This window comes from Coturnix japonica, chromosome 15 (genome assembly GCF_054131305.1).
Source record: "Coturnix japonica strain WE chromosome 15, WE-NBRP24, whole genome shotgun sequence".
NCBI lineage: Eukaryota > Metazoa > Chordata > Aves > Galliformes > Phasianidae > Coturnix > Coturnix japonica.
The window spans coordinates 313,575-339,822 of NC_140677.1; the positions used below are offsets into that span (position 1 = coordinate 313,575).

At 50.9% G+C, this 26,248-nt stretch overlaps 2 long non-coding RNA genes across 2 annotated transcripts; both read right to left on the reverse strand.

Annotated features, from left to right (window-relative positions):
* Window positions 1–5,695: 5,695 nt before the first annotated feature.
* LOC146758326 (uncharacterized) lies at window positions 5,696–13,531 on the reverse strand. Its single transcript, XR_014934750.1, has 4 exons — window positions 13,198–13,531; window positions 12,258–12,356; window positions 11,179–11,341; window positions 5,696–6,211 (listed from the first exon to the last, which is right to left on the reverse strand). It is a non-coding gene; the product is annotated as an uncharacterized LOC146758326 (long non-coding RNA).
* Window positions 13,532–15,134: 1,603 nt separating this feature from the next.
* LOC146758327 (uncharacterized) lies at window positions 15,135–21,367 on the reverse strand. The gene is made up of 4 exons (XR_014934748.1): window positions 21,205–21,367; window positions 16,202–16,303; window positions 16,052–16,115; window positions 15,135–15,691 (listed from the first exon to the last, which is right to left on the reverse strand). It is a non-coding gene; the product is annotated as an uncharacterized LOC146758327 (long non-coding RNA).
* Window positions 21,368–26,248: the final 4,881 nt, after the last annotated feature.

Consider the following 26,248-nt stretch of genomic DNA (forward strand, 5'->3'; position numbering starts at 1 on the left):
GACTATTGTACTGAAATACTACTGTACTTAAAAGCACCTGCAATCACACTACACTCGTTTTTAATATTAAACTCTCAAACTTTCATAGCAAATAATAACATCCGCTCACAAAGAAAATGTGGAGAGGCCACAAAAGAGAAATACCACTCATGAAAACATTTGTATTTAGACATTCAAACTAACAACGTACTTTGTCTTTACCTAACCGTACCATTCTGTGCTAGAAATACGATGTTCTGCTGTAGAGTATAACTTGGAGAACCCAAGAGCAGCTAAAACCTGCTCCACTCAGTAATTTGACCATCCGCTGATATTTGGTTCTTTTCTCCCTTGCTTTCTAGTTGCTCACTCTTTAGACACACGCAAATCACATTGTCAAGGACTACAAAAACACTGTTAGCCAAAAAATTTATGCTGGCAGAATCTTAACGTTAGAAACGTGTAAATTGGTTGCAAAGAAGAAAGTGAAGACCAACACAGTAACCAAATACTAACTGATACATAAGGCTTCTCTCACACATCCTGAAAACAGAACCGCCAGCCTTAATGAACTTTGCTCTTCAGACACTGACTGAAATGCAAGTATTACCTTGTCATGGTTTAATAATTTTGTAATTTTGCTATCAGTATTCCACATCATAACATCATATAAAGCATGAATAATTTTACTGAATCTGCAACTTACAGAAGACTACATCTCCCAGAGAACAACACGAGGTCACGGGACCTGGACACTATATTAACTCTGTCGCAGGCTAGACTGACGTCTTTCGACTTCTGGCGTTCAGGGGAGTGTGTGGGAGCCTTCACCGTTTCGCCTAGATTTACAGTAGGCCTCTCGGTTTCGGGACTCATTCTCTCTCCTATTTTGCTTGATTCGTTAGCTCAATTTTCAATTATATTGTATTATACTGTGTTATCCTGTATTTCGATATAGTAATTTAGTAAATAAGTGTGCCTCCTTAGATTGTTGCTGCTGTTTTCTTTTCCTAATTAATTTTTTTTCCTTTTGGCCTAGGGCCCCTGCTGGGCCCACAGTCCCTGTCACGGACGCAGGTGGATTTTTAGTTTAAACCGTGACATACCTGTAGCAGCCTGGATCTGGCAATAGTCAAAGAATCCTTTACGTCCAGCTCCTTAGCATCAAAAGACCACAGATACTGCTGGGGCAGAATTTCATTGAAGCCTTCAAAAGAAGCTTGTGTCTGTTCCCCAGTGCCTCAGGAAAGTCTCCATTCTGCTACCAGCCTGGAAAAGACACAGAAGGATCATTTAAAAGAGGCTACGCTAACCCAAGTTCATCTTTGTTAGTTTGTTTTGAAATGAACCGTAAGCTGTGTTAAGAAAAATGATGGAAAGTTCTGGGGATAGAGCACTGTGTAACTGTATTCTAATTGTATTCCCAACCTTCACCCTGCGCAAACAATTTTAAGTTAAAACCCTATGTTTCCAACCACTCAACTGCAGAAAGCATTTTAGGCTCCAGCAGAAGGCAGCATCTACTCACTGATGATATTAATGAGAGCACAGGAGTCCCTTGCTGTTCGGAGGAAGAAAAAAATGCAGAGCTGTGTTCATCTAATATGTTCCATATTTGTTTCTGTCAATCACGAAACTTTGCTCTGTGGTAGAAACTCCACTCTCCATTAAGAAAAGGGAGAAAAGCAGGCAGGAGACCCAAAGAACCTGAACCCAGGGAGAAGCAGATATTATGCTGAATTCAAGCCTAACCTGTCAGGAGAACTGGAATCGAAAGGAGAGAACGCAACACAGGACACAGAGTGTGACAAAAGAACATTGCTTAAGCTGCAATCTGAGCTCTGCCCGGCTTCCTCAAAACCAGAAGAGAACGGTCTTCTGCAGGTACTCCCTCCTCTCCATCCCAGTGAGTATTTGGCACAACTGCCAATGCCAATACGTTCCTTCTGCAAATGTCACCGTTTCTGTGAAACCTTTCCAGATGACTCGTGACTAAAGCAATTTCTACTCCCTCATTCCTCAAAACCTTCCCACACAAAAGCCTTCACAGATCAGATGGTAAGAAAGAGGGAATTCTACGGCCACAGCAATAAAGCGCGCAGAAAGCCCATCTGTTGCAGACAGAGGAGTGAGCCGTGCTTAACCAACACTGCTTCAGCGCACGCTTACAGTAAGGCACACCTACCTTGCGCTGGCCACGCACGAAGCTCGTGACGCAGCTCCAGGCGGCTCTCCTGGGGCCCAGCTTCATTTCACGGCCACTCACGCTCTGCTGCTGGACATTCTGCAACGGAAAAGCCACCGGATGCAAATCCCATCCCTCGCAGATGGCATCAGACCTCCGCTCTCATGGCAGTCACCACCGCCCTGCCCTGGGCAGCGCTTCCACTGCCCTTGCTCCTGCCACAAGACACCAACGTCTGCTTCTGACGCGGCTCCACCATGGGATCCTGTATGCAATAGAGAAACACACGGAGGCTGCCAGCCACTGCAACACGCGCGCTGTGAAACCCCTGGCACTGCTGAGTCCCAAGAGCAGAGGAGAGAAGCGTTTGCCTGCCATGGACGGGCTGCGGCGGGATTGAATCCTGCCTTCGAATCGGGACACCCCCAGGGAGAGCCTCCCTGGGGACCCAAAGACTGAAATGGAGGCAAGGTAACACTCTGCTATAGAAAGGGAAAGGGGAACTTCACAGAATCCGAGACAAAGGGTAACTGCAGATAGTTTACATTTAAAAGTGCAGGGATAGGGGGAATTACAGACACTTAGTCAAAATAAAACCAGAGAAGAGGGCAATAAAGATAAGAAGAAATTGTCCGGAGACCTCTGACAAGAAGAAGGATTAGATACCCCCGGGCAAGATGATGCTGACATGGGAGAACGATACCAGCAGATAACACCAAGAAGAAAACAGAAGAAGAATTTCACCCCAAAACAACGGCAAGGGTCGCGGGGAACGGGGTCCTAGGGAATGTAATGAATATGTAATCAAACTGAGGAGGAGACTATTGATTACGTATTAGCTTAACCTATATCTGTAACACACTTTTCTCCTTACGGTGTGCAAGTTTGGTGGAGCTCTCCCGCTTGCACCCGGCGCTGCGCAACGCTGGAATAAACATACCTGCTTTAGAACCCATCTTTGGGTTATAGAGTTTGATTCCGCAAGTCATCTTCCTGCCGCACAGCCCAGCACGGCCGGAGCCGCACCACACGATCCGGGCCGGGGCCGGCTCAGGCTCTGCCTCCAGGCTTTTGGGGCCGGCCGGGTGACTCCGCAGCACAGCGAGACCGTGGAGCCGCCCGGGAGCCGCCTCTGGGTGCCGGCAGCGCCGCGAGCTCCTCCCCCGACAGCCCCTCCGTGCCCCCGCCCCGAGGCCCGACCCCGTTCGCAGCACAGAGCCCGCTCCTCCCGGCCCCGCTCATGGCCGCCATGCCGCCATGGCCCGGAAGTGCTCTCCGCCGCCTGCAGGAAGCACTTCCTGTCACTGGCACTGGCACTGTCACGTGGCTCAGGCCGGGCTGGGGCCTGTTGGGGGGGGGCGGCTGCCGGAAAAGGACCCAAAATTCACGTCTCATTTCGTGTCTTTCCTCTCGCTTTCCTTCCTTTACCTTCCCCTTCCCTTCCTTCCTTCCTCGCCCTCGTCCCCTTCCCTTCACCACCTCCCTGTGTCCATTCCAGTGCCTGGCCACCCTTTCTGAGCAGTAATACCTCGTAGTGTCCAGCCTGAATCTCCCCTGTCGCAGCTTGAAGCCATTCCCTCTGGTCCTCTCATTAATGACACGAGAGAAGAGGCCGAGCCCCAGCTCACTACAGCCTCCCTTCAGGAAGTTAGAGAGAGCAATGAGGTCTCCCCTGAGCCTCCTCTTCTCCAGGCTGAACAATCCCAGCTCCCTCAGCCGCTCCTCATACGGCCTGTGCTCCAGACCCCTCACCAGCTTTGTTGCCCTCCTCTGAACGCGTTCCAGGGCCTCGATGTCTTTCTTGCACTGAGGGGCCCAAAACTGAACACAGCACTCGAGCTGCGGCCTCATCAGTGCTGAGAACAGGGGGACAATCACCTCTCTGCTCCTGCTGGCAACACTGTTTCCCATGCAGGCCAGGATGCCCTCGGCCTTCTTATTATACAGCAAAGGAATCCCCTGAAAAGGAAACCACAATATCTGGCAACATGAAACAAAGTTCTGATTCGTAAAAGACTGGCAGCAAGGCCTGAATCTCTTGTGTCATCTGCTCTTGATGTATCACATTAGCACTAGGTGGAATGCAGAAGCTTCCTGAGACGTGATAATCAAAACCTAGTCCAATGCCTTTAAAAAAGCCTTTAAGAGATTACTCCTCCTTGTCTGCTTAAAATAAACTTAGGTAATACAAAAGGTTGGAAAATTTTTGGACAACTCCCCAGGGCCGGGCTTTGGAAGGCCGTATTGACGAGAGTCAATCAAGCTCCGGCTGCAGGCATATATGTGTGTGCCAGTTCTTTAACACAGTAGAAATCACAACTTGCTGCATGATCAAAATTCTACATGTGCTACTCCTGAACCCCAATGACTTCCAACGGTGTTAAATTACCCCTTGATCTCTAAGCAGAACAAAACAACAAAATGCCACACCAATAGTGAATACATAAAAACAAACAACTCCTTGGGCCTCAAGGGGAGGCTGATGCACAGGCCACGGCTGCCAGCGTGCAGCTGGGCTTCCCAGGGCAAACAGCAACACACGGTGCATCCATCAGAAGCTGAAAGAGCCCTCAGGGAAGAGAGGCCAACTCAAGGGGCTGAGCACGGGACACCCTTCTTCCTGCCGGGCTGCTTCCCCTCCTCTGGTTTCTTTCTGTCAGTCCTCAGAGAGCAAGGAGATGCTCACAGCCTGTCACCAGCACTTACGGGTTGGCTGAAAGGCCACAGGTTGGGAAGACCAACAAGGAAACGGCGGAAAACCTGCACTGCACCATGTCAAGGGAGAGACGTGAAGCCGACCGCTTCATCGCCCTGCGATTGCCAGCCCGAGCGAGGGACGTTCTGACCAGCTACTGAAAGAGGCAGCACCAGGTTTAGAAAGTTCGCTTCAATTTTATTGCGTACAAGAAGATTTGGCTTCTATTTATTGCCCCGCCCACACCCCAAAATGAAACCCCAGTGCCCAGGATTGCCGCTTAGCAATCAGTCACTCAGCCTCCAGTCAGACCCAAGGAGAAGCCAAACCCCGGGGCTACGTCACCTCCTCCCTCTCCAGTCCCAGCCAGCCCTATTTCAACCTAACCCTACACCAGGCCTGGACCTCAAGAGACACACCCTGAAGGAACGCAGCGTCTCCAGCTCTTGCCATACACCAAGTCCTGCCTATGTGAAGCCCTCATTGCTTCTAACGCAGCACAAGTCCTTCCTGTCCAGTTCACTTCCATCATCTCCACCGTCCATGACAGGGAAAGCACGGCTGTGCCAGTAAACTGGGCTGTTGAGTCAGCAGCTCTTGGTGCCACCTCCGAGGAAGCGTTGCAGGTGGTTCTGCTGTCCTTTGTAGCTTCTTGCTCAAGCCCTCATCGTTGCTTTCTGCTTTCCTTCTCGGCTTTCTTCCTCAGCTGAGTAGCGCTTGCCTTGCCTCGGCAAGCTTGCTGCAAGAGGGAAAAAAGAGGCACTATTTCACTCACGCACGCTGCCAGCACAGTCTGACTTAGAGAGCTGCTCGCAAGATATCCCTGGGCTACAAACCCAAGAACAAGGAAGGACACAAAAGTCACATCTGCATTGTCTGTTACCGCATGCCAAGGAAGAGTCCTCACACTCGAGCACTGCCCCACTTGCAGCTGAGGGGAGGAGGAGCTGGAAAGGACAGGTGGACAGAAAAGAAGGGAAAAGCTGAAGAGGCGAGAATCAACTTCTCCCCGAGGCAGATCACACCTTTGTGGCCACTCTTTTAGGAATGCTCACCATTCCTAATCCTAGCGTTAGCAAGATGAAAATTCACCACCTACCTTTCCACGCTCCTCGCGTACGCACTGAGGGCCGTGCCGTGGCTGTGCTGCACAACACCAGCGACTGAAAGAAAGCACGCAGAGAGCGGATCTGTTGCAGACAGTGCCAGGAGCTGTGCTTGAACAACGCTTTCGGTAAGGCACTCCTACCTTGCAATGGCCACACTTTGGGAGCTCTGGGACACAGCCACGTGTTGCTCTCCTGAGTCCCAGCTCCATTTCTCAGCCCACTCACGCTCTGCTCCTCCATGTTCTGCAAAGGAAAAGTCCCAAGAGGGAAATTCAGTTCATCGCAGATGTCATCAAACTGTCAGGGCAGTCGCACTCATTGCTCGGGGTGAGCAACCAGCTGCATGCTTACCCAAGGAGCAGCGGTTACTTTTACTTGAGTGTAACAGCCAATGCCTGACTGCAAGTACGAACACTAACCTATGCCTAACTCTAAAATAACAACAGAAACCTATACCTAACTCTAAAATAACAACAAAAACCTATACCTAACTCTAAAATAACAACAAAAACCTATACCTAACCCTAAAGAACAAACAGGAACCTATGCCTAACTCTAAAAAACGAACAGGAACCTATCCCTAACACTAAAACTAAACTGAACACTAACACTAACTTAACACTACCATCAACAAAAAAGAACATAACAAACACCTAACCTAACAGGGGGAAGATGGAACTGGGGGCCCACAGAACCAGAGGAGCAACAAGGTGGAGGAGCAGAAGATGTTAAATAATGCCACCCAGCTAATGCTGGGGGCAGGGGCCGCGCAGCAGGAAAGGAGCCGAGTGCCTGGACCAGCGATGGTGAAGCTGTGACCATGCCAACGCGGGGCCTGGCACGGTGGTGTGGTGCCAGGCCAGCTATGCCGCGGGCGGATCCACGTCCATGGGCTCCTCTGGAGGGGGATCCACCTCCATCGGTTCCTCCGGAGGGGGATCCACCTCCATCGGCTCCACATGGGTGGTGGTCACAGGGCTGGTCCAGGCATGATGGATAATGGCTCTCTTACCCCTCCTCTGCCTGATGGTCATGGCGGGCCCCCTCCTCCTTCTGACTCCTAGGGCCCCCAGCTCCATCCTCCCACCAGAAACTTCAACCCTCGCCCTCTTTGCAGCAGGCATGGCTGTTAACTGCCACAACTGTCAGAGGCATGCGGCAACGGTGACCATGGTGACATGGAGAGGGTTCTAAAATGGCGGCCGCACTGCTGGCACTGGAGTTCCACATAGGATGAGGAGGGGGCTGGAGGGCAGGGCATGGTACGGGAGCTACAAGGTGCTCCCTGTGCCCAGCGGGCAGCCCTTCTCTCTGGCCAGCAAGAGGGCACAGACGAGCCGGCCCCAAGTAAAGGGCCCTCGGCCTCCTTCACCCTCCTTCACCTTCCTTCACCCTCCCCCTTCTTCCACAAGGGAATCTTTTTGGGCTGCCATACTGTTGTGGTTTTGTATTTTTTTCTATTGGTATTTCACATCATAACATCATCTGGAGATCATAGATTGATCAGTCAATCATATTGATCTAGATAAGTCCGTGACACAGACGCAGCACGCAGCAGCTCCTGATGGGGCTCCTGAGCTGAGCACCAACAACGGCAGGCTCCAAAGGGGACCTGACTACGCCTGCCTCCTGGGACACACAAGCTCTGCTTTCCATAGTCGCACCCAGCGCCTCTCCTTGTGCGGCACCTCGGCGGATTCAACCCTTACCTACAATTAAGACCTCTGACTGAATTGGAATTCCAGTCACTCTGATTACACCCCACATCCCTGCTGCAGGCCCTCCCACATGCCCACGTGCTGCACCCAGCCACACCGGCTGCCACAGCCCCGCAGCCAGGCGGGGGTTGGTGCTTCATGATCCTTGAGGTCCCTTCCAACCCGGGTCATTCTGTGATTCTGTGATCGGGTTGAAGGGGCTGGCACTGCCCTGAAGGTGAGCGAGAGAAGTTGGCAAAGGAAGGGTGAGTGGCGGGATCCGAGGAGGGCGTTTTGTGTTTGTGTGCGTGTCTGTTGTTTGCCTGATGTGTTTGTGTGCGTTGTTGTTTCAGGTGTCTGAGTGAGGACTCCCTGTGGGAACTGGCAGCAAGCAAAGGAATGGATCGACGGGCCTGGGCGCCGTGTTGGACTGCGGCTGTGGAGCCAACGAAGGTGTGTCCAGTGTCCTTCCTTACATCATTGACTATGTATGAGGTGTACCTATATCTGTGTAACCATTTTACAAGTCAGGGTGCAGGTTTTTGGTGGGGTCCTGACAGTTCCTCAGCTAGAACCCTCTTACCCCTTTGAGACAGGCCGCTTCCGTCTGTAGCTGTCATGCCAGGAGCCAAATAAATTGCCCCATGGTGAAAAACACCAAGACTCCTATGTCTGCACCGACTCTTTAACCATTTGTTTAAGAGGTGGGTTTTTAGGTCCAACTCAGTATCCCTCCCTGCCACTGAAAGTACAGATGCAATAACCACCCGCACACCTGTTCCTTCGATTACCCGCCCCAGTCCCCTGAAATCATCTTTGATAGCCTTCAGGCTTTTTTTACTAACTTCTTCACTGCCAGCCTGAACTATCAGCAGGGGATAGTAGACAGAAGGGCAGATCAGACTGGGAAGTCTCCCAGCAATGTCCCTGACCCGTGCCCAGGGGAGGGAGCACACCTCCCTGCGGGTAGGGTCGGGCCAGCATATAGGGCCTTCCATTCCTCGCCAGTAGGGTGTTGCGCCCATGATGGCAGTAATGAACAAACTGCTGCATCACAAAGATCTTGGCCTGATTAGAAATCTTTGAGTAATGCTGTTACAGCAGACAGAATGTGCTAAGCGCAAGTAGTCTCCTGCACTTCGCATCCTTGCTACTTTGTTCTGGGTGTTGTCACTGAGCAGCGTCTAACACAAATTCTGCCCCGGTCAGCTGGCTGCCTGAGCTTGAGCCCTGATGGCAACACTGTGTGCTTACCCAGGAGCAGCGGTTACTTTTACTTGAGTGTAGCAGCCAATGCCTGACTGTAAGTACGAACACTAACCTACGCCTAACTCTAAAATAACAACAGAAACCTATGCCTAACCCTAAAGAACAAACAGGAACCTATGCCTAACTCTAAAGAACAAACAGGAACCTATCCCTAACGCTAAAACTAAACTGAACACTAACACTAACCTAACACAACCATCAAAACAAAGAACAGAGCAAACACCTAACTACAACAGGGGGAAGAAGGAACTGGGGGCCCACAGAACCGGAGGAGCAACGAGGTGGAGGAGAAGAAGATGTTAAATAATGCCACCCAGCTCATGCTGGGGGCAGGGGCCGCGCAGCAGGAAAGGAGCCGAGTGCCTGGACCAGCGATGGTGAAGCTGTGACCATGCCAACGCGGGGCCTGGCACGGTGGTGTGGTGCCAGGCCAGCTATGCTGCGGGCGGATCCACGTCCATGGGCTCCTCTGGAGGGGGATCCACCTCCATCGGTTCCTCCGGAGGGGGATCCACCTCCATCGGTTCCTCCGGAGGGGGATCCACCTCCATCGGTTCCTCCGGAGGGGGATCCACCTCCATCGGTTCCTCCGGAGGGGGATCCACCTCCATCGGCTCCACATGGGTGGTGGTCACAGGGCTGGTCCAGGCATGATGGAAACGGGCTCCTTTCCCCCTCCTCCATTTGATGGTTATGGCGGGCACCCTCCTCCTCTTCGGTTCTGGGGCCCCCAGCTCCTTCTCCCCACTTAAATCCTCACTACATTCCTCTCGCCCTCGCTTCGTGCTGGACATGGCTGCTACCTGCCCAGCACTCTCAGAGGTGAGTGAGTCGGGTGGAGCCGCAGCAACCAAGGTGACAGCTGTGACATGGGGAAGATTCCAAAATGGCACCTGTGCTGCTGGGAGTGGTGTTCCGCATAGGATGAGGAGGGGGCTGGAGGGCAGGGCACGGCACGGGAGCTACAAGGCACTCCCTGTGTCCAGCGGGCAGCCCTTCTCTCCGGCCAGCAAGAGGGCACAGAGAGCTGGCCCCGAGAAAAGGGCCCTCGGCCTCCTTCACCCTCCCCCTCCTTTCATAAGGGAATCCCCACGTTGGGCTGGGCACCCACATGGAATCATTGAAACTACAACCTACTACTTTGCTTCTACAGCAAGACTATTGTACTGAAATACTACTGTACTTAAAAGCACCTGCAATCACACTACACTCGTTTTTAATATTAAACTCTCAAACTTTCATAGCAAATAATAACATCCGCTCACAAAGAAAATGTGGAGAGGCCACAAAAGAGAAATACCACTCATGAAAACATTTGTATTTAGACATTCAAACTAACAACGTACTTTGTCTTTACCTAACCGTACCATTCTGTGCTAGAAATACGATGTTTTGCTGTAGAGTATAACTTGGAGAACCCAAAAGCAGCTAAAACCTGCTCCACTCAGTAATTTGACCATCCGCTGATATTTGGTTCTTTGCTCCCTTGCTTTCTAGTTGCTCACTCTTTAGACACACGCAAATCACATTGTCAAGGACTACAAAAACACTGTTAGCCAAAAAATTTATGCTGGCAGAATCTTAACGTTAGAAACGTGTAAATTGGTTGCAAAGAAGAAAGTGAAGACCAACACAGTAACCAAATACTAACTGATACATAAGGCTTCTCTCACACATCCTGAAAACAGAACCGCCAGCCTTAATGAACTTTGCTCTTCAGACACTGACTGAAATGCAAGTATTACCTTGTCATGGTTTAATAATTTTGTAATTTTGCTATCAGTATTCCACATCATAACATCATATAAAGCATGAATAGTTTTACTGAATCTGCAACTTACAGAAGAAGACTACATCTCCCAGAGAACAACACGAGGTCACGGGACCTGGACACTATATTAACTCTGTCGCAGGCTAGACTGACGTCTTTCGAGTTCTGGCGTTCAGGGGAGTGTGTGGGAGCCTTCACCGTTTCGCCTAGATTTACAGTAGGCCTCTCGGTTTCGGGACTCATTCTCTCTCCTATTTTGCTTGATTCGTTAGCTCAATTTTCAATTATATTGTATTATACTGTGTTATCCTGTATTTCGATATAGTAATTTAGTAAATAAGTGTGCCTCCTTAGATTGTTGCTGCTGTTTTCTTTTCCTAATTAACTTTTTTTCCTTTCGGCCTAGGGCCCCTGCTGGGCCCACAGTCCCTGTCACGGACGCAGGTGGATTTTTAGTTTAAACCGTGACATACCTGTAGCAGCCTGGATCTGGCAATAGTCAAAGAATCCTTTACGTCCAGCTCCTTAGCATCAAAAGACCACAGATACTGCTGGGGCAGAATTTCATTGAAGCCTTCAAAAGAAGCTTGTGTCTGTTCCTCAGTGCCTCGGGAAAGTCTCCATTCTGCTACCAGCCTGGAAAAGACACAGAAGGATCATTTAAAACAGGCTACGCTAACCCAAGTTCATCTTTGTTAGTTTGTTTTGAAATGAACCGTAAGCTGTGTTAAGAAAAATGATGGAAAGTGCTGGGGATAGAGCACTGTGTAACTGTATTCTAATTGTATTCCCAACCTTCACCCTGCGCAAACAATTTTAAGTTAAAACCCTATGTTTCCAACCACTCAACTGCAGAAAGCATTTTAGGCTCCAGCAGAAGGCAGCATCTACTCACTGATGATATTAATGAGAGCACAGGAGTCCCTTGCTGTTCGGAGGAAGAAAAAAATGCAGAGCTGTGTTCATCTAATATGTTCCATATTTGTTTCTGTCAATCACGAAACTTTGCTCTGTGGTAGAAACTCCACTCTCCATTAAGAAAAGGGAGAAAAGCAGGCAGGAGACCCAAAGAACCTGAACCCAGGGAGAAGCAGATATTATGCTGAATTCAAGCCTAACCTGTCAGGAGAACTGGAATCGAAAGGAGAGAACGCAACACAGGACACAGAGTGTGACAAAAGAACATTGCTTAAGCTGCAATCTGAGCTCTGCCCGGCTTCCTCAAAACCAGAAGAGAACGGTCTTCTGCAGGTACTCCCTCCTCTCCATCCCAGTGAGTATTTGGCACAACTGCCAATGCCAATACGTTCCTTCTGCAAATGTCACCGTTTCTGTGAAACCTTTCCAGATGACTCGTGACTAAAGCAATTTCTACTCCCTCATTCCTCAAAACCTTCCCACACAAAAGCCTTCACAGATCAGATGGTAAGAAAGAGGGAATTCTACGGCCACAGCAATAAAGCGCGCAGAAAGCCCATCTGTTGCAGACAGAGGAGTGAGCCGTGCTTAACCAACACTGCTTCAGCGCACGCTTACAGTAAGGCACACCTACCTTGCGCTGGCCACGCACGAAGCTCGTGACGCAGCTCCAGGCGGCTCTCCTGGGGCCCAGCTTCATTTCACGGCCACTCACGCTCTGCTGCTGGACATTCTGCAACGGAAAAGCCACCGGATGCAAATCCCATCCCTCGCAGATGGCATCAGACCTCCGCTCTCATGGCAGTCACCACCGCCCTGCCCTGGGCAGCGCTTCCACTGCCCTTGCTCCTGCCACAAGACACCAACGTCTGCTTCTGACGCGGCTCCACCATGGGATCCTGTATGCAATAGAGAAACACACGGAGGCTGCCAGCCACTGCAACACGCGCGCTGTGAAACCCCTGGCACTGCTGAGTCCCAAGAGCAGAGGAGAGAAGCGTTTGCCTGCCATGGACGGGCTGCGGCGGGATTGAATCCTGCCTTCGAATCGGGACACCCCCAGGGAGAGCCTCCCTGGGGACCCAAAGACTGAAATGGAGGCAAGGTAACACTCTGCTATAGAAAGGGAAAGGGGAACTTCACAGAATCCGAGACAAAGGGTAACTGCAGATAGTTTACATTTAAAAGTGCAGGGATAGGGGGAATTACAGACACTTAGTCAAAATAAAACCAGAGAAGAGGGCAATAAAGATAAGAAGAAATTGTCCGGAGACCTCTGACAAGAAGAAGGATTAGATACCCCCGGGCAAGATGATGCTGACATGGGAGAACGATACCAGCAGATAACACCAAGAAGAAAACAGAAGAAGAATTTCACCCCAAAACAACGGCAAGGGTCGCGGGGAACGGGGTCCTAGGGAATGTAATGAATATGTAATCAAACTGAGGAGGAGACTATTGATTACGTATTAGCTTAACCTATATCTGTAACACACTTTTCTCCTTACGGTGTGCAAGTTTGGTGGAGCTCTCCCGCTTGCACCCGGCGCTGCGCAACGCTGGAATAAACATACCTGCTTTAGAACCCATCTTTGGGTTATAGAGTTTGATTCCGCAAGTCATCTTCCTGCCGCACAGCCCAGCACGGCCGGAGCCGCACCACACGATCCGGGCCGGGGCCGGCTCAGGCTCTGCCTCCAGGCTTTTGGGGCCGGCCGGGTGACTCCGCAGCACAGCGAGACCGTGGAGCCGCCCGGGAGCCGCCTCTGGGTGCCGGCAGCGCCGCGAGCTCCTCCCCCGACAGCCCCTCCGTGCCCCCGCCCCGAGGCCCGACCCCGTTCGCAGCACAGAGCCCGCTCCTCCCGGCCCCGCTCATGGCCGCCATGCCGCCATGGCCCGGAAGTGCTCTCCGCCGCCTGCAGGAAGCACTTCCTGTCACTGGCACTGGCACTGTCACGTGGCTCAGGCCGGGCTGGGGCCTGTTGGGGGGGGGCGGCTGCCGGAAAAGGACCCAAAATTCACGTCTCATTTCGTGTCTTTCCTCTCGCTTTCCTTCCTTTACCTTCCCCTTCCCTTCCTTCCTTCCTCGCCCTCGTCCCCTTCCCTTCACCACCTCCCTGTGTCCATTCCAGTGCCTGGCCACCCTTTCTGAGCAGTAATACCTCGTAGTGTCCAGCCTGAATCTCCCCTGTCGCAGCTTGAAGCCATTCCCTCTGGTCCTCTCATTAATGACACGAGAGAAGAGGCCGAGCCCCAGCTCACTACAGCCTCCCTTCAGGAAGTTAGAGAGAGCAATGAGGTCTCCCCTGAGCCTCCTCTTCTCCAGGCTGAACAATCCCAGCTCCCTCAGCCGCTCCTCATACGGCCTGTGCTCCAGACCCCTCACCAGCTTTGTTGCCCTCCTCTGAACGCGTTCCAGGGCCTCGATGTCTTTCTTGCACTGAGGGGCCCAAAACTGAACACAGCACTCGAGCTGCGGCCTCATCAGTGCTGAGAACAGGGGGACAATCACCTCTCTGCTCCTGCTGGCAACACTGTTTCCCATGCAGGCCAGGATGCCCTCGGCCTTCTTATTATACAGCAAAGGAATCCCCTGAAAAGGAAACCACAATATCTGGCAACATGAAACAAAGTTCTGATTCGTAAAAGACTGGCAGCAAGGCCTGAATCTCTTGTGTCATCTGCTCTTGATGTATCACATTAGCACTAGGTGGAATGCAGAAGCTTCCTGAGACGTGATAATCAAAACCTAGTCCAATGCCTTTAAAAAAGCCTTTAAGAGATTACTCCTCCTTGTCTGTTTAAAATAAACTTAGGTAATACAAAAGGTTGGAAAATTTTTGGACAACTCCCCAGGGCCGGGCTTTGGAAGGCCGTATTGACGAGAGTCAATCAAGCTCCGGCTGCAGGCGTATATGTGTGTGCCAGTTCTTTAACACAGTAGAAATCACAACTTGCTGCATGATCAAAATTCTACATGTGCTACTCCTGAACCCCAATGACTTCCAACGGTGTTAAATTACCCCTTGATCTCAAAGCAGAACAAAACAACAAAATGCCACACCAATAGTGAATACATAAAAACAAACAACTCCTTGGGCCTCAAGGGGAGGCTGATGCACAGGCCACGGCTGCCAGCGTGCAGCTGGGCTTCCCAGGGCAAACAGCAACACACGGTGCATCCATCAGAAGCTGAAAGAGCCCTCAGGGAAGAGAGGCCAACTCAAGGGGCTGAGCACGGGACACCCTTCTTCCTGCCGGGCTGCTTCCCCTCCTCTGGTTTCTTTCTGTCAGTCCTCAGAGAGCAAGGAAATGCTCACAGCCTGTCACCAGCACTTACGGGTTGGCTGAAAGGCCACAGGTTGGGAAGACCAACAAGGAAACGGCGGAAAACCTGCACTGCACCATGTCAAGGGAGAGACGTGAAGCCGACCGCTTCATCGCCCTGCGATTGCCAGCCCGAGCGAGGGACGTTCTGACCAGCTACTGAAAGAGGCAGCACCAGGTTTACAAAGTTTGCTTCAATTTTATTGCGTACAAGAAGATTTGGCTTCTATTTATTGCCCCGCCCACACCCCAAAATGAAACCCCAGTGCCCAGGATTGCCGCTTAGCAATCAGTCACTCAGCCTCCAGTCAGACCCAAGGAGAAGCCAAACCCCGGGGCTACGTCACCTCCTCCCTCTCCAGTCCCAGCCAGCCCTATTTCAACCTAACCCTACACCAGGCCTGGACCTCAAGAGACACACCCTGAAGGAACGCAGCGTCTCCAGCTCTTGCCATACACCAAGTCCTGCCTATGTGAAGCCCTCATTGCTTCTAACGCAGCACAAGTCCTTCCTGTCCAGTTCACTTCCATCATCTCCACCGTCCATGACAGGGAAAGCACGGCTGTGCCAGTAAACTGGGCTGTTGAGTCAGCAGCTCTTGGTGCCACCTCCGAGGAAGCGTTGCAGGTGGTTCTGCTGTCCTTTGTAGCTTCTTGCTCAAGCCCTCATCGTTGCTTTCTGCTTTCCTTCTCGGCTTTCTTCCTCAGCTGAGTAGCGCTTGCCTTGCCTCGGCAAGCTTGCTGCAAGAGGGAAAAAAGAGGCACTATTTCACTCACGCACGCTGCCAGCACAGTCTGACTTAGAGAGCTGCTCGCAAGATATCCCTGGGCTACGGACCCAAGAACAAGGAAGGACACAAAAGTCACATCTGCATTGTCTGTTACCGCATGCCAAGGAAGAGTCCTCACACTCGAGCACTGCCCCACTTGCAGCTGAGGGGAGGAGGAGCTGGAAAGGACAGGTGGACAGAAAAGAAGGGAAAAGCTGAAGAGGCGAGAATCAACTTCTCCCCGAGGCAGATCACACCTTTGTGGCCACTCTTTTAGGAATGCTCACCATTCCTAATCCTAGCGTTAGCAAGATGAAAATTCACCACCTACCTTTTCACGCTCCTCGCGTACGCACTGAGGGCCGTGCCGTGGCTGTGCTGCACAACACCAGCGTCTGAAAGAAAGCACGCAGAGAGCGGATCTGTTGCAGACAGTGCCAGGAGCTGTGCTTGAACAACGCTTACGGTAAGGCACGCCTACCTTGCAATGGCCACACTTTGGGAGCTCTAGGACACAGACACGTGTTGCTCTCCTGAGTCCCAGCTCCATTTCTCAGCCACTCATGCTCTACTCCTCCATGTTCTGCAAAGGAAAAGTCCCAAGAGGGAAATTCAGTTCATCGCAGATGTCATCAAACTGTCAGGGCAGTCGCACTCGTTGCTCGGGGTGAGCAACCAGCTGCATGCTTACCCAAGGAGCAGCGGTTACTTTTACTTGAGTGTAACAGCCAATGCCTGACTGTAAGTACGAACACTAACCTATGCCTAACTCTAAAATAACAACAGAAACCTATACCTAACTCTAAAATAACAACAAAAACCTATACCTAAGCCTAAACAACAAACAGGAACCTATACCTAACTCTAAAGAACGAACAGGAACCTATACCTAACACTAAAACTAAACTGAACACTAACACTAACCTAACACTACCATCAAAACAAAGAACAAACACCTAACCTAACAGGGGGAAGATGGAACTGGGGGCCCACAGAACCAGAGGAGCAACAAGGTGGAGGAGTAGAAGATGTTAAATAATGCCACCCAGCTAACGCTGGGGGCAGGGGCTGCGCAGCAGGAAAGGAGCCGAGTGCCTGGACCAGTGATGGTGAAGCTGTGACCATGCCAACGCGGGGCCTGGCACGGTGGTGTGGTGCCAGGCCAGCTATGCCGCGGGCGGATCCACGTCCATGGGCTCCTCTGGAGGGGGATCCACCTCCATCGGTTCCTCCGGAGGGGGATCCACCTCCATCGGTTCCTCTGGAGGGGGATCCACCTCCATCGGTTCCTCCGGAGGGGGATCCACCTCCATCGGCTCCACATGGGTGGTGGTCACAGGGCTGGTCCAGGCATGATGGAAAATGGCTCTCTTACCCCTCCTCTGCCTGATGGTCATGGCGGGCCCCCTCCTCCTTCTGACTCCTAGGGCCCCCAGCTCCATCCTCCCACCAGAAACTTCTACCCTGGCCCTCTTCGCAGCTGGCATGGCTGTTAACTGCCACAACTGTCAGAGGCATGCGGCAACGGTGACCATGGTGACATGGAGAGGGTTCTAAAATGGCGGCCGCACTGCTGGCACTGGAGTTCCACATAGGATGAGGAGGGGGCTGGAGGGCAGTGCATGGTACGGGAGCTACAAGGTGCTCCCTGTGCCCAGCGGGCAGCCCTTCTCTCTGGCCAGCAAGAGGGCACAGACGAGCCGGCCCCAAGTAAAGGGCCCTCGGCCTCCTTCACCCTCCTTCACCTTCCTTCACCCTCCCCCTTCTTCCACAAGGGAATCTTTTTGGGCTGCCATACTGTTGTGGTTTTGTATTTTTTTCTATTGGTATTTCACATCATAACATCATCTGGAGATCATAGATTGATCAGTCAATCATATTGATCTAGATAAGTCCGTGACACAGACGCAGCACGCAGCAGCTCCTGATGGGGCTCCTGAGCTGAGCACCAACAACGGCAGGCTCCAAAGGGGACCTGACTACGCCTGCCTCCTGGGACACACAAGCTCTGCTTTCCATAGTCGCACCCAGCGCCTCTCCTTGTGCGGCACCTTGGCGGATTCAACCCTTACCTACAATTAAGACCTCTGACTGAATTGGAATTCCAGTCACTCTGATTACACCCCACATCCCTGCTGCAGGCCCTCCCACATGCCCACGTGCTGCACCCAGCCACACCGGCTGCCACAGCCCCACAGCCAGGCGGGGGGTTGGTGCTTCATGATCCTTGAGGTCCCTTCCAACCCGGGTCATTCTGTGATTCTGTGATCGGGTTGAAGGGGCTGGCACTGCCCTGAAGGTGAGCGAGAGAAGTTGGCAAAGGAAGGGTGAGTGGCGGGATCCGAGGAGGGCGTTTTGTGTTTGTGTGCGTGTCTGTTGTTTGCCTGATGTGTTTGTGTGCGTTGTTGTTTCAGGTGTCTGAATGAGGACTCCCTGTGGGAACTGGCAGCAAGCAAAGGAATGGATCGACGGGCCTGGGCGCCGTGTTGGACTGCGGCTGTGGAGCCAACGAAGGTGTGTCCAGTGTCCTTCCTTACATCATTGACTATGTATGAGGTGTACCTATATCTGTGTAACCATTTTACAAGTCAGGGTGCAGGTTTTTGGTGGGGTCCTGACAGTTCCTCAGCTAGAACCCTCTTACCCCTTTGAGACAGGCCGCTTCCGTCTGTAGCTGTCATGCCAGGAGCCAAATAAATTGCCCCATGGTGAAAAACACCAAGACTCCTATGTCTGCACCGACTCTTTAACCATTTGTTTAAGAGGTGGGTTTTTAGGTCCAACTCAGTATCCCTCCCTGCCACTGAAGGTACAGATGCAATAACCACCCGCACACCTGTTCCTTCGATTACCCGCCCCAGTCCCCTGAAATCATCTTTGATAGCCTTCAGGCTTTTTTTACTAACTTCTTCACTGCCAGCCTGAACTATCAGCAGGGGATAGTAGACAGAAGGGCAGATCAGACTGGGAAGTCTCCCAGCAATGTCCCTGACCTGTGCCCAGGGGAGGGAGCACACCTCCCTGCAGGTAGGGTCGGGCCAGCATATAGGGCCTTCCATTCCTCGCCAGTAGGGTTGTGCGCCCATGATGGCAGTAATGAACAAACTGCTGCATCACAAAGATCTTGGCCTGATTAGAAATCTTTGAGTAATGCTGTTACAGCAGACAGAATGTGATAAGCGCAAGTAGTCTCCTGCGCTTCACATCCTTGCTACTTTGTTCTGGGTGTTGTCACTGAGCAGCGTCTAACACAAATTCTGCCCCGGTCAGCTGGCTGCCTGAGCTTGAGCCCTGATGGCAACACTGTGTGCTTACCCAGGAGCAGCGGTTACTTTTACTTGAGTGTAGCAGCCAATGCCTGACTGTAAGTACGAACACTAACCTACGCCTAACTCTAAAATAACAACAGAAACCTATACCTAACCCTAAAGAACAAACAGGAACCTATGCCTAACTCTAAAGAACAAACAGGAACCTATCCCTAACGCTAAAACTAAACTGAACACTAACACTAACCTAACACTACCATCAAAACAAAGAACAGAGCAAACACCTAACTACAACAGGGGGAAGAAGAAACTGGGGGCCCACAGAACCGGAGGAGCAACGAGGTGGAGGAGAAGAAGATGTTAAATAATGCCACCCAGCTCATGCTGGGGGCAGGGGCCGCGCAGCAGGAAAGGAGCCGAGTGCCTGGACCAGCGATGGTGAAGCTGTGACCATGCCAACGCGGGGCCTGGCACGGTGGTGTGGTGCCAGGCCAGCTATGCCGCGGGCGGATCCACGTCCATGGGCTCCTCTGGAGGGGGATCCACCTCCATCGGTTCCTCCGGAGGGGGATCCACCTCCATCGGCTCCACATGGGTGGTGGTCACAGGGCTGGTCCAGGCATGATGGAAACGGGCTCCTTTCCCCCTCCTCCATTTGATGGTTATGGCGGGCACCCTCCTCCTCTTCGGTTCTGGGGCCCCCAGCTCCTTCTCCCCACTTAAATCCTCACTACATTCCTCTCGCCCTCGCTTCGTGCTGGACATGGCTGCTACCTGCCCAGCACTCTCAGAGGTGAGTGAGTCGGGTGGAGCCGCAGCAACCAAGGTGACAGCTGTGACATGGGGAAGATTCCAAAATGGCACCTGTGCTGCTGGGAGTGGTGTTCCGCATAGGATGAGGAGGGGGCTGGAGGGCAGGGCACGGCACGGGAGCTACAAGGCACTCCCTGTGTCCAGCGGGCAGCCCTTCTCTCCGGCCAGCAAGAGGGCACAAAGAGCTGGCCCCGAGAAAAGGGCCCTCGGCCTCCTTCACCCTCCCCCTCCTTTCATAAGGGAATCCCCACGTTGGGCTGGGCACCCACATGGAATCATTGAAACTACAACCTACTACTTTGCTTCTACAGCAAGACTATTGTACTGAAATACTACTGTACTTAAAAGCACCTGCAATCACACTACACTCGTTTTTAATATTAAACTCTCAAACTTTCATAGCAAATAATAACATCCGCTCACAAAGAAAATGTGGAGAGGCCACAAAAGAGAAATACCACTCATGAAAACATTTGTATTTAGACATTCAAACTAACAGCGTACTTTGTCTTTACCTAACCATACCATTCTGTGCTAGAAATACGATGTTCTGCTGTAGAGTATAACTTGGAGAACCCAAAAGCAGCTAAAACCTGCTCCACTCAGTAATTTGACCATCCGCTGATATTTGGTTCTTTGCTCCCTTGCTTTCTAGTTGCTCACTCTTTAGACACACGCAAATCACATTGTCAAGGACTACAAAAACACTGTTAGCCAAAAAATTTATGCTGGCAGAATCTTAACGTTAGAAACGTGTAAATTGGTTGCAAAGAAGAAAGTGAAGACCAACACAGTAACCAAATACTAACTGATACATAAGGCTTCTCTCACACATCCTGAAAACAGAACCGCCAGCCTTAATGAACTTTGCTCTTCAGACACTGACTGAAATGCAAGTATTACCTTGTCATGGTTTAATAATTTTGTAATTTTGCTATCAGTATTCCACATCATAACATCATATAAAGCATGAATAATTTTACTGAATCTGCAACTTACAGAAGAAGACTACATCTCCCAGAGAACAACACGAGGTCACGGGACCTGGACACTATATTAACTCTGTCGCAGGCTAGACTGACGTCTTTCGAGTTCTGGCGTTCAGGGGAGTGTGTGGGAGCCTTCACCGTTTCGCCTAGATTTACAGTAGGCCTCTCGGTTTCGGGACTCATTCTCTCTCCTATTTTGCTTGATTCGTTAGCTCAATTTTCAATTATATTGTATTATACTGTGTTATCCTGTATTTTGATATGGTAATTTAGTAAATAAGTGTGCCTCCTTAGATTGTTGCTGCTGTTTTCTTTTCCTAATTAACTTTTTTTCCTTTCGGCCTAGGGTCCCTGCTGGGCCCACAGTCCCTGTCACGGACGCAGGTGGATTTTTAGTTTAAACCGTGACATACCTGTAGCAGCCTGGATCTGGCAATAGTCAAAGAATCCTTTACGTCCAGCTCCTTAGCATCAAAAGACCACAGATACTGCTGGGGCAGAATTTCATTGAAGCCTTCAAAAGAAGCTTGTGTCTGTTCCTCAGTGCCTCGGGAAAGTCTCCATTCTGCTACCAGCCTGGAAAAGACACAGAAGGATCATTTAAAAGAGGCTACGTTAACCCAAGTTCATCTTTGTTAGTTTGTTTTGAAATGAACCGTAAGCTGTGTTAAGAAAAATGATGGAAAGTTCTGGGGATAGAGCACTGTGTAACTGTATTCTAATTGTATTCCCAACCTTCACCCTGCGCAAACAATTTTAAGTTAAAACCCTATGTTTCCAACCACTCAACTGCAGAAAGCATTTTAGGCTCCAGCAGAAGGCAGCATCTACTCACTGATGATATTAATGAGAGCACAGGAGTCCCTTGCTGTTCGGAGGAAGAAAAAAATGCAGAGCTGTGTTCATCTAATATGTTCCATATTTGTTTCTGTCAATCACGAAACTTTGCTCTGTGGTAGAAACTCCACTCTCCATTAAGAAAAGGGAGAAAAGCAGGCAGGAGACCCAAAGAACCTGAACCCAGGGAGAAGCAGATATTATGCTGAATTCAAGCCTAACCTGTCAGGAGAACTGGAATCGAAAGGAGAGAACGCAACACAGGACACAGAGTGTGACAAAAGAACATTGCTTAAGCTGCAATCTGAGCTCTGCCCGGCTTCCTCAAAACCAGAAGAGAACGGTCTTCTGCAGGTACTCCCTCCTCTCCATCCCAGTGAGTATTTGGCACAACTGCCAATGCCAATACGTTCCTTCTGCAAATGTCACCGTTTCTGTGAAACCTTTCCAGATGACTCGTGACTAAAGCAATTTCTACTCCCTCATTCCTCAAAACCTTCCCACACAAAAGCCTTCACAGATCAGATGGTAAGAAAGAGGGAATTCTACGGCCACAGCAATAAAGCGCGCAGAAAGCCCATCTGTTGCAGACAGAGGAGTGAGCCGTGCTTAACCAACACTGCTTCAGCGCACGCTTACAGTAAGGCACACCTACCTTGCGCTGGCCACGCACGAAGCTCGTGATGCAGCTCCAGGCGGCTCTCCTGGGGCCCAGCTTCATTTCACGGCCACTCACGCTCTGCTGCTGGACATTCTGCAACGGAAAAGCCACCGGATGCAAATCCCATCCCTCGCAGATGGCATCAGACCTCCGCTCTCATGGCAGTCACCACCGCCCTGCCCTGGGCAGCGCTTCCACTGCCCTTGCTCCTGCCACAAGACACCAACGTCTGCTTCTGACGCGGCTCCACCATGGGATCCTGTATGCAATAGAAAAACACACGGAGGCTGCCAGCCACTGCAACACCCGCACTGTGAAACACTGGCACTGCTGAGTCCCAAGAGCAGAGGAGAGAAGCATTTGCCTGCCATGGACGGGCTGCGGCGGGACTGAATCCTGCCTTCGAATCGGGACACCCCCAGGGAGAGCCTCCCTGGGGACCCAAAGACTGAAATGGAGGCAAGGTAACACTTTGCTATAGAAAGGGAAAGGGGAACTTCACAGAAACCGAGACAAAGGGTAACTGCAGATAGTTTACATTTAAAAGTGCAGGGATAGGGGGAATTACAGACACTTAGTCAAAATAAAGCCAGAGAAGAGGGCAATAAAGATAAGAAGAAATTGTCCGGAGACCTCTGACAAGAAGAAGGATTAGATACCCCCGGGCAAGATGATGCTGACATGGGAGAACGATACCAGCAGATAACACCAAGAAGAAAACAGAAGAAGAATTTCACCCCAAAACAACGGCAAGGGTCGCGGGGAATGGGGTCCTAGGGAATGTAATGAATATGTAATCAAACTGAGGAGGAGACTATTGATTATGTATTAGCTTAACCTATATCTGTAACACACTTTTCTCCTTACGGTGTGCAAGTTTGGTGGAGCTCTCCCGCTTGCACCCGGTGCTGCGCAACGCTGGAATAAACATACCTGCTTTAGAACCCATCTTTGGATTATAGAGTTTGATTCCGCAAGTCATCTTCCTGCCGCACAGCCCAGCACGGCCGGAGCCGCACCACACGATCCGGGCCGGGGCCGGCTCAGGCTCTGCCTCCAGGCTTTTGGGGCCGGCCGGGTGACTCCGCAGCACAGCGAGACCGTGGAGCTGCCCGGGAGCCGCCTCTGGATTGAAAAGGGCTGCCAGCTTTTGTAGGAGAATAGCATGGGAGACAGTTGTGAAGGCTTTGCTGAAGTCCAAGTAGAGCACATCAACAGCCTTTCTTTCCTTCATCCATCAGATGGGTCACAGGATCGTAGAAGGAGATCAGATTGGTCAAGCAGGAGCTGCCCTTCACGAACCCATGCTGGCTAGGTCTGATCTCCTGCTCATCCCACACCTGCCGCATCTGTCATCTCCCTCAAGACAATTCGTTCCATTCCCTTCCCTGGCACCGAGGTCAGGCTAACAGGCCTGGAGTTGCCCGGATCCTCCTGACAACCTTGCTTGGAAATGGGAGTCACGTTGGCAAGCCTCCAGTCTTCTGGGACCTCACCCGGTAACAGGGAGCTCGGAAAGATAATGGAAAGCGGCTCGAGTGAGGGTCAGCCCTTAAATGAGGTCTCAGAGGAGGTGGAGTCGAGCTCCAGCCCTCCCGGGAGCACAGCTCCATTACTCTCACCTGTTCTCCCGCAGCTGACCCCACACTTGCCTCAGCTGATTAATCAGAGGTTCAGGCTGTGATTACCAATCTCCCGCACAGCCCCTATGGGTCCCAATGTTTCCCTATGGGTCTCTAGCTGTCCCTATAGGTCTCTATGGGGTTATTATGCCTCCCAGTTGGTCCCTATGTGACTCTATGTCTCTCTATGGGGTCCCAATGTGTCCCAATGTCCTCCTATAGATCTCTATGTCCCCATATGGGTCCTATTGTCTCCCTATAGGTCACTATGTGTCCCTATGTCTCCCAGTGTCCCCCGTATGGGTTGCTATGTGCCTCTGTGGGGTCTCTTCTGTGTATCTCTGTGCCCAAATGACTTCCTATGGTTATCTATGGGTTTCAGTGTGGTCCCTATGTGCCTCTTATGGTTATGTGCCTATGGTCCCTATGTGCCCTATGTGCCTCTATGGGGTCTCTTATGGTTATATCTGGGCCCAAATGTCTTCCTATGGGTATCTATGGGTTTCAATGAGGTCCCTATGTGCCTCTATGGGGTCTCTTAAGGGTATCAGTGGAGCCCATACGTGTCTCTATGGGTCTCACTGTCCCCCACTGTAGTCCATGGGGTCCCTATGTGTCCCAATGTCCCCCTATGGGTCACTATGTGTCCCTCTGTGTCCCAATGTCCCCAGTATGGGTTGCTATGTGCCTCTATGGGGTCTCGTATTTGTATCTCTGGACCCAAATGTCTTCCTATGTGTATCTATGGGTTTCAATGAGGTCCCCATGTGCCTCTATGGGGTCTCTTATGGGTATCAGTGGAGCCCCTATGTGTCTCTACGGGTTTCCCTGTCCCCCACTGTAATCCATGGGGTCCCTATGTGTACCAATGTCCTCCTATGGGTCCCAATGTATCCGTATGGGTCACTATGTGTCCCTATGTGTCCCAATTTTCCCCATATGGGTTGCTATGTGCCTCTATGGGATCTCTTATGGGTATCTCTGGGCCCGAATGTCTTCCTATGGGTATCTATGGGTTTCAATGTGGTCCTTATGTGCCTCTATGGGGTCTCGTATGGGTCTCTATAGGTCTCTATGTGTATCTATGGGTTTCACTGTCCCTTACTGCAATCCATGGGGTCCCTATGTGTCGCATTGTCCCCCTATGGGTCCCAGTGTCTCCCTATGGGTCACGATGTGTCCCTATGTGTCACAATGTCCCCCCTATGGGTTGTTATGTGCCTCTATGGGGTCTCTTATGGGTATCTATGGGCTTAAATGTCTTCCTATGGGTATCTATGGGTTACAATGTGGTACCTATGTGCCTCTATGTGGTCTCTAATGAATCTCAGCGGGGTCCCTATTTGTCTCCATGGGTCTCACTATCCCCCACTGTAATACATGGGGTCCCTATGTGTCCCAATGTCCCCCTTTGTGTCCCAGTGTCTCCCTATGGGTCACTATGTGTCCCTATGTGACCCAATGTCCCCCCTTAGGGGTCTCTATGGGGTCTCTTATGGGTATCTCTAGGACCAAATGTCTTCCTTTGGGTATCTATGGGTTTCAATGTGGTCCCTATGTGCCTCTATAGGGTCTCTTATGGGTCTCAGCGGGGTCTCTATGTGTCTCTATGGGCCTCACTGTCCCTCACTCCGTGTCTATACATAAACAGATACAAACGCTGCACGCATTAACTAACCGTTTGCAGGTGCAATCTGGTTTTGGTCTTGATGACTGCCTTAGAAGTTTAGGTTTAGGCCCCTGGCTTACTTCTCTGCTACAGCATTTGATCACAATTGGTCTGGTACTGATAGCTATCATATTAATAGTTCCTTGCCTCTTTAAATGCTTGCAAAATGCGCTTATGAGAATGGTCGACTCAAAATACAATGTTTCCTTAGTTGTCCAAAAAGAAAACGGGGGAAATGTGGAGAATGTTTATGCAGAATGGCTTCATGAGAAAGGACATGAAGAGATTCCACTAGTTAAATTGTAAAAGAATGAACGTGATTAAAGACAAAGACGGTCTATCCTAGGGCCGATCACAGGCTAGGCAGCTGAGAAGAAATCAGGATGTGAAAAGACAGGGTATGTAGCTAAAGACAGAATATGTATCTAGAGGCAAGGACGGCCTGAGGGAAAAGCAAGATGTGTAGCAAGGTGTAGACAGAGCTGCAAAGAAAAAGTATCTATAAGACTAACTACAAAGGTCAGATGAAGTAATGTCTAATTCACCAATCCTGAGCTTTACTTTTGCAATATGCATGAACTTATTACTGATTGTATAAATAAGATGCTGTAACACCTAATAAACGAGGCTTGTTGACCATGATAGCATGAGACTTGTCTCCCGCGGTT